The following is an 11678-nucleotide window of genomic DNA, read 5'->3' as shown; positions in this document are numbered from 1 at the left end:
TGGAAGCAGGTGATACGTTTTTTTAATGCTCTGACTAGTTGCTAAACTGATCTCTTGAACAAATGCCTCGTCGAAAATAACAAATGTTTTGGTTTCCTAGGTAATCTAAGTGTTGTTTTTTTGATTGTTATATAAATAAACTACGTTTAAAGAACTTTGTTGTTATTTATTCTTAGCGGAGTTTACCGGAAGCTACATGCAGCCGCTTGTTGTTACTGCTGAAACGGTCTATATATATATCTATGGGCACTCCTACCTGACAGTCCATTATTACCTAGTAGTCACCAAAGTATGTATTTACTTGAATTCAAGGTGCTGGGGAAATTTTGGTAAGTGCGCTCAGAATATGTGCTGTGTTCATGCAGACATTGTGTATGCTGAGCACAGTATGTTATGTAAGGAATAATTGACGAAGGGCTGTTGAATTATTAGAAAATAATGCACACCCAAGGTGGTAATGCACTGCGGGTGTGCATTATTTTCAAATAATTCAAAGGACCAGAGTCAATTATTCCGCTTATACCACGGTTACCAAAAATATGGCTCTGGGGGCATATTACAGAAAAGTCCTAACTTTAAAATCTTATCTTAACTGTTTGGTAACCATGGTCATTTCAGTTAGGACCTCATTTAAGACAAAAGCTATTACAGAATGACGTTCCTAAATGCATTATCTTTTCTTAACTGCAGATAGGAAAGTGGTATTACAGAAGCATCCTAACTTGACAAAACATCCTAAAAACGGTCTTAACTTTAGGGTAGCCTCACAGCTGTCCTAACTTAAAACTTTAATGATAGCCAGCTGAAACAATCACATTATGATAGAGCTGCGGGAGAATGACATTACATTTATAACAAAGTGCAGGATGAAAAACAGCAATGTTTGTTTTTGGATTACTCTTTGAATGTTTTTTACCTTCACACATTTAAATAATCACAATGTTTCTCACTAGTGGAGCGATCTTTCAATTTCTGTCATCCCTCATTATTAAACAACAGTTAAGTTATCTTATCCGTGAATACAGTACACACTTCACTCAGCATCTACTTCTTCTCATGTCAATCAAGTGTTGAAATGTACAATAGTATCCTAGCACTTAGGAAGAATAGTTTTCTCATTTTTGTAAATCACATTTGCTAAATGTTTAAATTGAATGGTAACTGATAGATGATGTGCTAAAACACTAATACAAAAAACACAGACTATAATTACAATGAATTTAATAAAATGTATTTTTCTGTCCCATTGAAATTAAAAGGACAATTCTTTTGTTTACTGTAGCAGCAGCTCACGCATTGCTGGTTGCTTGTAACAGACATGACAATTGATAGCCGAACATGATTAAGCGATTTAGGATTTCCTAACTAGAGATGAGATAAGATTTGGTGAAATAAGATAAGAATCCTAAATCAACTTAAGATTTGCTTCTGTAATATGAATTTGTGTAAAATCTTAACTTAACACATCATATCTTAAGTTAAGACCTAAGATAGAAAGTTTCTGTAATACGCCCCCTGGTGCCTATTTTTAAGACATTTTAAGGGTTAGGTGTGCAATTATTGAAAAATAATCAACGCTCATGGAACATTTCTCAGCCAATCAGAATCAAGCATTCAACAGCCCCGTGGTATAAACATACTTATACCACGGTCCTGTTGAATGCTGTATTATGATTATATTATTTATATTATAATGATATTATTTTTCAGTAAACCACACACCTTACTTGTTTTAAAAATGGGCACCAGAGCCATATTTTTGGTAACTGTGGTATAAGAGGAATAATTGACTCCGGTCCTTTGAATTATTTGGAAATAATGCACACCCACGATGTAACGGCCCTCTGCGCATTGCCACCTTGTGTGTGCGTTATTTTCTTATAATCCAATGGCCTGTCATCAGTTATTCCTTATTAGTAGAACAGTACTAACTGCTAGTATGTTATTCATAGAAAAAGGAAGAAACTTACCACATTGTCCTGCAATTGTGTCATATCATGTGGTTTATAAACTTCTTATCATGAGCTCATCTACACCCCCTAAAAGCCTGACAAACACGCCTTAACTAAATGACTTTCTTTGTTACTGTTTATGAAAACATTAGTTTATCTCACATGAAAAAATATATTAGTATTTAACTTGTGGTAAAATAGCTAGTCTTTTGAACCTTACAGTAAAGTGTACTACAGTATTGGCTACAAATAATCAATGCACTAGTTAATACTACAGAATACTGTACTATAAATTATTATTATATATTAATGTATTATACTTACTATATACTACAGTATATTACGATTATCGTTTACTATACTTACTTGTGAGATTATATTGCGCCCCTATTAAGCAACCAAATAAAAATGGTCATAAACAATATCTCACGACTTTATTCGTAGTTTGGATAAACTCACAAAGTGTAATGTGAAAAATTTAAAAAGGCGACTGTGTCTTTAACAAACCATACTCGACTTCCCTGCTTAGTCACGTCTACGCGCACACACGCGCGCAGAGTCTCCGCGCCTCCCAACGTGTGTGTGCGCGCACCAATCGGCCACGCACTTGACCGACTCTCGGTCGTTACGGGCGGGGCTCGCAGTCTGTGAAACTGTATTACCGGCAGACCAAAACTAAAGTTACCCGAGCTGGTAGCTCTCTGTGTCGTGAGTGCGTGGGAATGTACTCGCCGCTGCGTGGGAAACACACATCGGTCTGCTGTGTAATGTCTTAACGTTGGATTTTATCATCGAAAGCCCAAAGCCTGAGATAGTTTGACATCTGCAGCTGTACATTCGTTTGCTTGCGTACACTGCCCTCCTGGACGAAATGCAATAAATATATACAGCATCGGTTATCAGCACGGATCTGGAGATATCAACCTTTTCCCGTCGACTGCGAAAGTGCTCGTGACTTGTATAAGGGTATGTACTCTTTCGTAAGGTTTCATTTTTAGTTTTCGTTCTGTGGGTTATTAATGTATGACAATGCTGCGAACATACCGGTGTAATTTACCGCAGAGCTTCGCGAGAATGAAACTATGCACCCATCTGTCATACATATGTATCGTATGTAACGTACGAAAATATACGGTTTCCTGGTCATTTGATATGTAACGTTAGTAGCATATAACTGTGTCCGTACTAACTCCAAATTATTTTATGGTTCTTAAGGCATACCATACATAGCCGAACTTTAACTTGATCGTAGCGATGTTTTTTTTTTAAATCACGAGACGTTAGTGTCTCGTAGAGGCGCGCGCCGTTCCGTGTTTACGACTGCATACACTCATTGCATTTAACACAGTGAAATTAGCTTAATCGTGGTATGGTATATTGCAAACCTATTGCGTTTTACAGGTATAGTGTGTGTGTGTTCAAATGCCGCTATGCTTGCATATGTATTCAGAGAGCCCAATTTTGTCTTGAATATTTATAGTGCCTTGCATATTACATTTATTAGCCTATTTACACCCATACTGTATTGAGCAGCCTTGGGTAATGCAATACTCAATTCATTTTTGCACTGTCCATTGCAATATTACACCATATTGATGTCTTGCTGTTCAGTCAGTCATTGAGTTTTTCAGTCGGGATTTTTGTTTACGTACTTCCTTAAGGTTTCGGAAAATACACAGTATGTGTTTATCTACTTTTATTGCACAATTTTTATTACTTAATGCAGATGGTGAATTCCTTGGCCAAAAATTTTTTATCAGTTCACATTTATGCGGCCTTTAAAAACTTCAGCCGCCTTGTTTGTCATGTAGGCATTTTGTGTGGCTTCAGTGAGGCCATGCTTATTTATTTTGAAGAGGCATTAACTGGCCTAAATCAGTACCACTGTGAAACCTAATCTGTGTTTTACATGCACGTATACAAGAGTTGTCAAAAATACAAACAGTCTTATTTTATTCGGAGAGTGACAGTTTCTATTCTAACTAGTGATAAATTGAGTTTGCGTTGAACGCAGTTATGAAGCGGCCCTGGCCCATCTCCACGTCCCACTCCAGCTTGTGTTTGTGGTGCTTCGAAACATTATCCCATTCAGGGGATCATCATTCAAGATGATGTAACAAGCCAGATAAAGAACGGCTTCAATTGACTGTTAGCATTATGCGTCGCAGGTGCGCTCCAACTGGGCTTTAGGTCGACACTGTACAGAGGTACGGTTGGTTCTCAAGTGGACAGGTGCTGCAGGTGGCTAGAAGAAATGGAGACGAGTTGTCATGTGTTAATGAGTCACAAGGTAGTGTGTGTTTGTCTGTCTGACTGAATGTCTGCCTGTCTAGCCAAGAATGGATCGCTTTCATTACAATTATCTCCTTGTTTTGGCAGGTATGCTTTTTAGCAATTGCTGAAACTTTGTAACTCTATATAGTTTTTGTATTATTACACTGATTCATGTGTTAAATTGTTCATTTGCAATAAAAGTTATCAGTTCCAGCAGCATGATCGACAGCAGTCATTGGTAAATGAGCAGTGAATGTGAGTACCAGTGGGAGTTCAGACAGGGAGGCGGCGTTTGTGATATATAAAATGTTATACATAAGCCTGAGTTCCCATGCAGATTTAACCCATGTCATGAAATCAGCACATAAAAAACCTAGTAGACCATAAAAGCACTTCTGTGTAAGTTAATTACGGTCTCAAGGTTTATTATAAAAGAGCTGAGTGTCCCAGAGCAGCAACTAGAAAGGTTTGAATGGGAATGGAACTGAATTGAATGCTGATATTCAAAAAAGGCGCCCTGTGATGCAATTGAGTTCTTCCTGTAACGTGTAAAATCAACACATTACATTGAAAAGTTGGTGCAACAGTATCGCTTGAAGTGAGAGATGTTATCTAACTAGTTTGACAGCTTTTGATACAAAGGGATCTCTTGTCGCCAAAAGTATCTTAAAGTGGGTCAATATATTGCCTGTCAGTTCTAATATAAATATAGCGTATCATTTAATGTAGAATTTAAGCACTAGCGGTCGCAATTTAAGAACTATAACAAATTTGAAGCTTAATGACGTTGTGAAGGAGAGTGGAATGATGGGAGATGTTGTTTTCATCATCCAAAGCAATCCGGTCAAATTCCTGTTAACTTGCGGGTTTCTTTTAAAAATAAAAGCACTTTACTTAAAAGCATTTATAAAAGCATTTACTTGCATTCTAGGGGGAAAAACAAGTCAGTTCCTGAATAACCCGACACAAACTTAAAAAAAAAGTCAAATGTACTTCTCAGAGGCACGGAACTGAAACTGACGTTCAACCCAAACTGAAATTACACAGTGTTTCGCGTTTTCCTCGTCTGTGTCATGTTGTTTGCACATGTGATATCAGAAAGCAAGGTAATGTGCACGTGACGACAAGAGGTGAAGTGCTGCACAATCGAGTTACCCCTCCCACTTCTGAATGTTTTACTGAGATTTCTAATCCCGTCCGAATTGACCATTAATATTACATACGTCTTGTGGTAAAATTACATTACGCCATCTACCCCTGTAAAAATAATCCCATCTGAATAGGGCTTTAGACAACATTTGGTTATCTGTAGTTGCACTTTGATTGGAATGTGTCATTATATTAACCGTTAAGACAGCCACCAATGCTTTAGCAATAAGGTTCGAAAGGCCAAGAAGATATATTCCCTGACATGTAAACTAAGGTTAATATTTGACCTCTATGAGGTCTGCGCAGCGATATACCAACGCACGGCAATTTGTAACTATTCTACTACATTGTACAAATTCATAGAAATTAGCAATGTCTTTTGTACGTTTTAGTATGATCTGCTTTCGCCCCGGTGATATTCTGTTTAGTGGTGGAACTTCATTATTGCTTTTTCCTAATAATCATACGTTTTTGTATGATTTATATTAGGCAAGCACCGAGAGAAAATGTCTTTGCCGAAGCCAAATAAAATGAAACACTCAGCCGAATACTGACCAACCGAACGTGGTTTTTTTTTTTCAAAAATGTTTTTGTCAATTTTCTTAAACACTGCATAAGCACAGTAACATTTTTCGAATGTCAATTTTACTATATTTATTTACATTTTTTAACAATGAACTTTTTTTTTTACATTCCAGCAGACATTGGAGGGCCTTTACACACCTGGTCACTTCTCTAATTGGATATCTGTCTGATTTGTCCAGACTTACAATTTACATTCGACCAAATTAAAGAGTCTTGGCTAAACTGATATTAAAGTGCAGCTATTTCATTGCTAAAAACACATTATTTTGAGTATTTTGTATAATACAATGTGTTCACATGGTTCTTTGTTTAAATAAACACATTCTTCTCCACATACCATACATTTTTGTACCTCCAGATATACTGCTTTCCTCAAACGATTTTGTACAAAACTCATCGATCTGAAAAGCGAGTTGTCCCTGATTGGCCAGCTAATCTGTACCATGTTTGAAAGATTCGCTTACAATGCAATGCTAACAGTAAGAGGAGTTAATTAAGAGGTTGTGAGTCCAAACGGGAGCAATTATGATAATGTCGGTCTTTACTACGTCACCAATCCCAGGAAGTAAACTTTTGCCTTCAATCCGTGTGTTTGTTGTAGTCCACCTCGCGTCATCGTTTACTATGGGGTATGTACCTTTTGCATATCGTTAACATGTACTAATACACACTTACACGCCAAAAGAAATGTAAAATCGAGCACCAGCAGAGGGAAAGTGAGAGATGGCGCGATGACAGGAGATGACAGACGAAAAAGCGCTCAACTAGTGCTTCTGTCTAACAAAATGCTTTTGTTAATAAATGTTTTGTTTCTCGTTTAATATAAGCGTGTTTGTCGTTGTAGGACGTTACTCGTTCTAGGAATCTATAAACATGCAGGCTTTCCAAGCATGAGCATTCAGCAAACCAGTTCCCAAAATCGCCACCGTGTCTTTCTCATATGCTGCATGTTGTCAGGATGTCTTAATTTTAAATGATAAATAAAACTTATGCTGTATGCTTGCTGCATTTATGAAGCGTGCGCGCCTCTCACTCTGCGCTGGTTGCTATTTGCTGGAAAATACAATAATAATATAACATATATGATATAATTATATAATATATGTTATATTATTATTGTATGAAGGCATCAGAATTAGCCACCTCATAACATACTTAAGAATTCCTGTAAGGTCAGGCAGGATACACACAGTAATAATTGTTTATTTATAATATATATTTCCTGTTACTGTAATGTTCATGTTATCATCATTGACCAATCAAGATCTATATTTTTAAGGCACAAATGCTATAATTGATAGTGAGGTGCTTGTGGTGAGAGGGAACAAATTGTGGTTTTTCACATATTGATTGCTTGTGTTGTGTGTGCGAGTCGAAATATATAGGCTGCGTCCGAAACCGCATACTGTATAGTAGGTACTGAATTAGATGAAGTACCTACTTACTTGGCATTAAAACAGTAGGTACTGTATAGTATGAATGAGATTCGGACGTACTACATCCGCCATGTTGCTACATCACGTGACGTACGTCGTCATCACGTCATGTCATTTCAGCGCGAAAACAGCCGCGTGCCTCTTCTTCTTCGTTGGATAACTCCTCGTCCGGGGCATCATGGGATAGTGAAGCGTCCATCGTATGCACACTGCAAAATCTAACCGGAAGTAGTAGGTCATCCGGGTACTTTTCGCATACTGTTTTTCGAATACTATGTATTCGGACATACTACTCGCCTCGCCTACTGCTTTTCGCGTACTATATAGTATGTAGTAGGCGATTTCGGACGCAGCAATAATGTAACTTCAGTGTCTTGTCACTCTCCACAGAGAGAACAGATTATACGTCACTGCGTCCACAGCATTTTTGAGAGGGCATGTTGTTAAATGTTACACTGTTAGTACAAATATAATGCTTTGCTGCAGAGCTATTTTAACTGAACCACTAGCGCCTATAGATCAGACTAAAACTCATTCTGCCAACAACCGTGCCCTATGCAAATTGCTGCCATAATTAAATAACTGTATCCAACACCAGTGAGCATACAGGGTTGTGGAATTTCACATGTGGAGCTGTTTTTAGTTTTTCCATAGTGTCTGTCGTTGGAAGGTACGCTACAAAAACAAACTGGGCGATCAGTCGGTGCAGACTTTTATTAAGTCCAGAAGCTGTGTGGTGGTATAAAATGATGAAGTGTGGGGCGTGGGTAATTTGGAAGGCTGTGAGAATGTTGTGGGTGTTTGCACAGGAAGGGCTTTGATCACTGCAGACTTGCATTGGGTAAGGTTTGCATTGTAATAAAATTGCAAAATGCTTCGTTAAAAGCCGCTCTTGTTGAGGAAACCAGACCCATGTCTTTAGTTGACACGCCCGCCTTAGCCTGTTGATTTAGACTATTGGTTTAGATGGACTTAGATATTTGCTAAAAGTATCCCCACTTGCAAAATAATCTCTTTGCTTTTGAGGCCTGTAGAGAACATCTGGCAGAATACAGTTAGGCCCAAGGATAGAGGGGCCATAGAGACCACTGGGACTTTTTTGGTGGATTGTTCGACTCGTGGGCCGATTAAAGAAGACAAAGTAAATTTATACAAACTTGGATTTGTATGGAGAGAAAAAGTTTAGACATTTCGGCCCATTTAGGTCAGCATTGTACCGAAGGTCCCACAACCTCGCTCATTGAAAATAAATTGGACAACTTTTTAGGAATTGCCTTTGCTGTATGTAATACAGCGGATAATCGTCTTGGGCTGTTTTTTAAACCCAGTTCATTCCTGGTTAGGCCTGTCTGCTAATATTATTACAGCGAGGTTGAAGTATCTCTTTTAAATAGGTCGTCCGGATCCTCCGTCTCTATCTTTAACATACAGTGTGTGGCATCAGTGGGATGAGGCTGTTTGTCTGTCCTCAGCAGAAACTTGAAGTCACATGAAGTCTAGGGGGAAAATCAAACCAGTCTAGATTTTAAACCAGCAGACAGAGGCTGTGCTTTGTGCTGCTGGGTGACTTGGCCTTCAGTGGCCTTTTGGGAGTAGGTGGATCCATGATGACAAATTATAACTTTCAAGAAGATTCTTGTAAGGTTAGTGTGAATATATTGCACAACAATATAATTTTCCATGTTTTGTTTTTGTGGAATTTAAGGTGGTTTCCCAATAAGTGTAAACCAAAACAACATGTAACTCATGATGTCACTATCATGTGAGTTGCACATGTGTTCCTTTGGCTCAGTGTTAGCAGCGCAAAAGGTCGTGGGTTCATTCTCAGGGAACACACACAATGATAAAAAATATTTTTTGTAATGCACTGTAAGTCGCTTTGGATAAAAAAACTTTCCTGATGCCACAGGGCAGCAACCAGCCAAAACTTTCTCTTCCATTAGTCATTCCCTGGCATTGTAGTCTGCTTGCCAAATGATGTAAAGTTCTTTAAATGTGCAGTTGGTGGATCATGCAATATTTGAAATGCACACCATAGAGCAGTGGTTCTCAAACTTTTTTAGCGTGCGGCCCCCCTTGTGTACGGCGCATTCCTTCGTGGCCCCCCAAAGAAAATTTATGACAAAAAACTGTTCTAAAACTCAACTTTTAATTAAACAAAACATATTAAATGATAGAAAGTAGTGCTGTTGGTTAGTAGCCTAATTTCTATAGGTTTAATTGCACAGAATTCATGAGAAATAAATTTATTTGATAAAATGTCATAAAACTGGGGCCCCCCTGGCACCATCTCGCGGCCCCCCTGGGGGCCCCGGCCCCCAGTTTGAGAACCACTGCCATAGAGTATAAGGCTGGTTTTATCGTATTTTTCGGTCTATAAGCTGCAGGGTTTTTTTTCATAACTTGACTGGTGCTGCGTCTTATAGTTAGGTGCGCCTTGTAAGTCAGTATGAATTAATTTTGACATTTATGATGCAAGTGACAACATTACCGTCTACAGCCGCAAGAGTCCACCATATGTTGCTTCTGTATTTATGTAATTCAATGGATTCTGTAATGTGGAATGACGAGTATGCGAACTTTACGCTAGTTGGCTTGTTCAGTTAATTTAGTCTATTCAACCTTCCAGGTAAGTTCTGTATGCTATGGTTTATCGTTAAAATAACTAATAATTAGGGATGCACCGAATCCAGGATTCGGTTTCGGATTCGGCCGAATAGTGGGCTTTTTGGCGGGGTTCGGGTTCGGCCGAATCCTAGATTTTTTTTCCACCGAACCGAACCCTAGGCTTGCGCTACGCTGCTCGACGTCACGCAGCCGTTGATTACACACATCGGGTGCTGACATGGAGATGAGCTTTTTCTTTCGGTCAGCTGGACACACCAAAACTTTTAAACACGGCTGAAAACGCCTTGAGGACCCAAATGCCAGCTGTTTTTCAGCCGAGCGCTTGGTAGCTGTGATGCTTCAGCTCTGAGCCGGTTGGTTGCTGTGGTAATGTCCCGCCCCTCCTCCACTGTAATTGGACGGCCGTGTGAAGACTGACATTGACGAGCGGAGCTTCTCACTCAAAGTTAAATATAGTTTTCAACGCGGAGCTGCTTGCTGATTGGAAAAACGAGCGTGTCGCAACGCATCGCTTTCATTATGCATAGGCTTATGGTAATTGTCAAAATAGTTTTTCCAACTTGTCATCCTGGCATAATGTACAGTTAAAATTAAATAAAATGAAAAATACACTGCTGTGGACGGTTTTTACTTCATTAATGTGTTTTACTGTGTTGGAATAAGGATTCGAGTAGGATTCGGTATTCGGTTTCGGATTCGGCCGAATCTTAAACGGTGGATTCGGGATTCGGCCGAACCTAAAAAATCTGGATTCGGTGCATCCCTACTAATAATATTACTTTAACGTACATACATCTATTCAGCCTGCTGCTCTGCCTGCTATTTTTTTGTTAAAAAACTGGCTTTTCCAGATTAAATGTCTGTTCTTTGGCTTAGATTTTGTGAAATAATTTTCTAGATAAAAGCAACTTATAGTCCACTGTGACATATAGTTATTTCATCTTAATGACGCATTTTTGAATGATGCTGCTTATACTCTGGTGCAGTTTTAAGTACGGTACATTGAATGTTTGAAGTGACTCAATTCCGATGATTAAATTGAACTAAATTTTGCATGTAAACTATGGGTGCACCCATATATCGACCGATGATGCTTGCTATGCTTCTCAATGAATTATGGTGAAATGACGCTACATCCAAAAGCCAGGGGGCGCTCTCATGCTGAAACTCAATATGCGCTGCAGACGAAGAACCATACACACGCAGCTATGACACGCAGCTCCTAACTTGTTTTAAAACTGCGGTGCTTAAATGCGTGTACTAGGGCTGGGTATTGGCAAGGACCTCATGATACAATACGTATCACGATTAGAGCTGCACGATTCTGTATAAAATGAGAATCACGATTCTTTTGCTTAAAATTAAGATCACGATTCTCAAGAACTTTGTTAATTTTTAAGATGTACAACCCCTAAACATTAGTTTAACATTAGTTTTTACAGGTGCAAAGAATTATGCTTCTGAAAGTTTCAGATAAGTGTACATAATCTTTAAATTCAGGTAATGTTAACTGTAGAGTGATTATGTATTCATTTTATTTAAAGAAAACATTTTTAAATATACATTTTAAGTAGACATGGATTAACATTTTATGGTAATGAGCTATGACGTCGTTCGGCGGCAACCGATCGCAAGGCGATTTTTGGTACTAAAA

General features: G+C 38.6%; 1 protein-coding gene across 3 annotated transcripts in view; it reads left to right on the top strand.

Annotated features, from left to right (window-relative positions):
- The first annotated feature begins 2501 nt into the window (after positions 1-2501).
- The window catches only part of rhbdf1a (rhomboid 5 homolog 1a (Drosophila)), a 55260-nt gene continuing 46083 nt past the window's right edge, over positions 2502-11678 (top strand). For 2 of the 3 annotated variants that reach the window (XM_073856998.1, XM_073856997.1), the window contains exon 1: positions 2502-2918. The gene's annotated coding sequence lies outside the window, so the exon portion shown is untranslated. The remainder of the gene's footprint in view (positions 2919-11678) is intronic. The other variant, XM_073857000.1, reaches the window with a different exon arrangement.

The sequence above is a fragment of the Misgurnus anguillicaudatus genome, chromosome 19 (assembly GCF_027580225.2).
Source record: "Misgurnus anguillicaudatus chromosome 19, ASM2758022v2, whole genome shotgun sequence".
Lineage (NCBI taxonomy): Eukaryota > Metazoa > Chordata > Actinopteri > Cypriniformes > Cobitidae > Misgurnus > Misgurnus anguillicaudatus.
The sequence above is the reverse complement of the archived record's forward strand: the minus strand, read 5'-3'. Positions and strand labels throughout refer to the sequence as shown.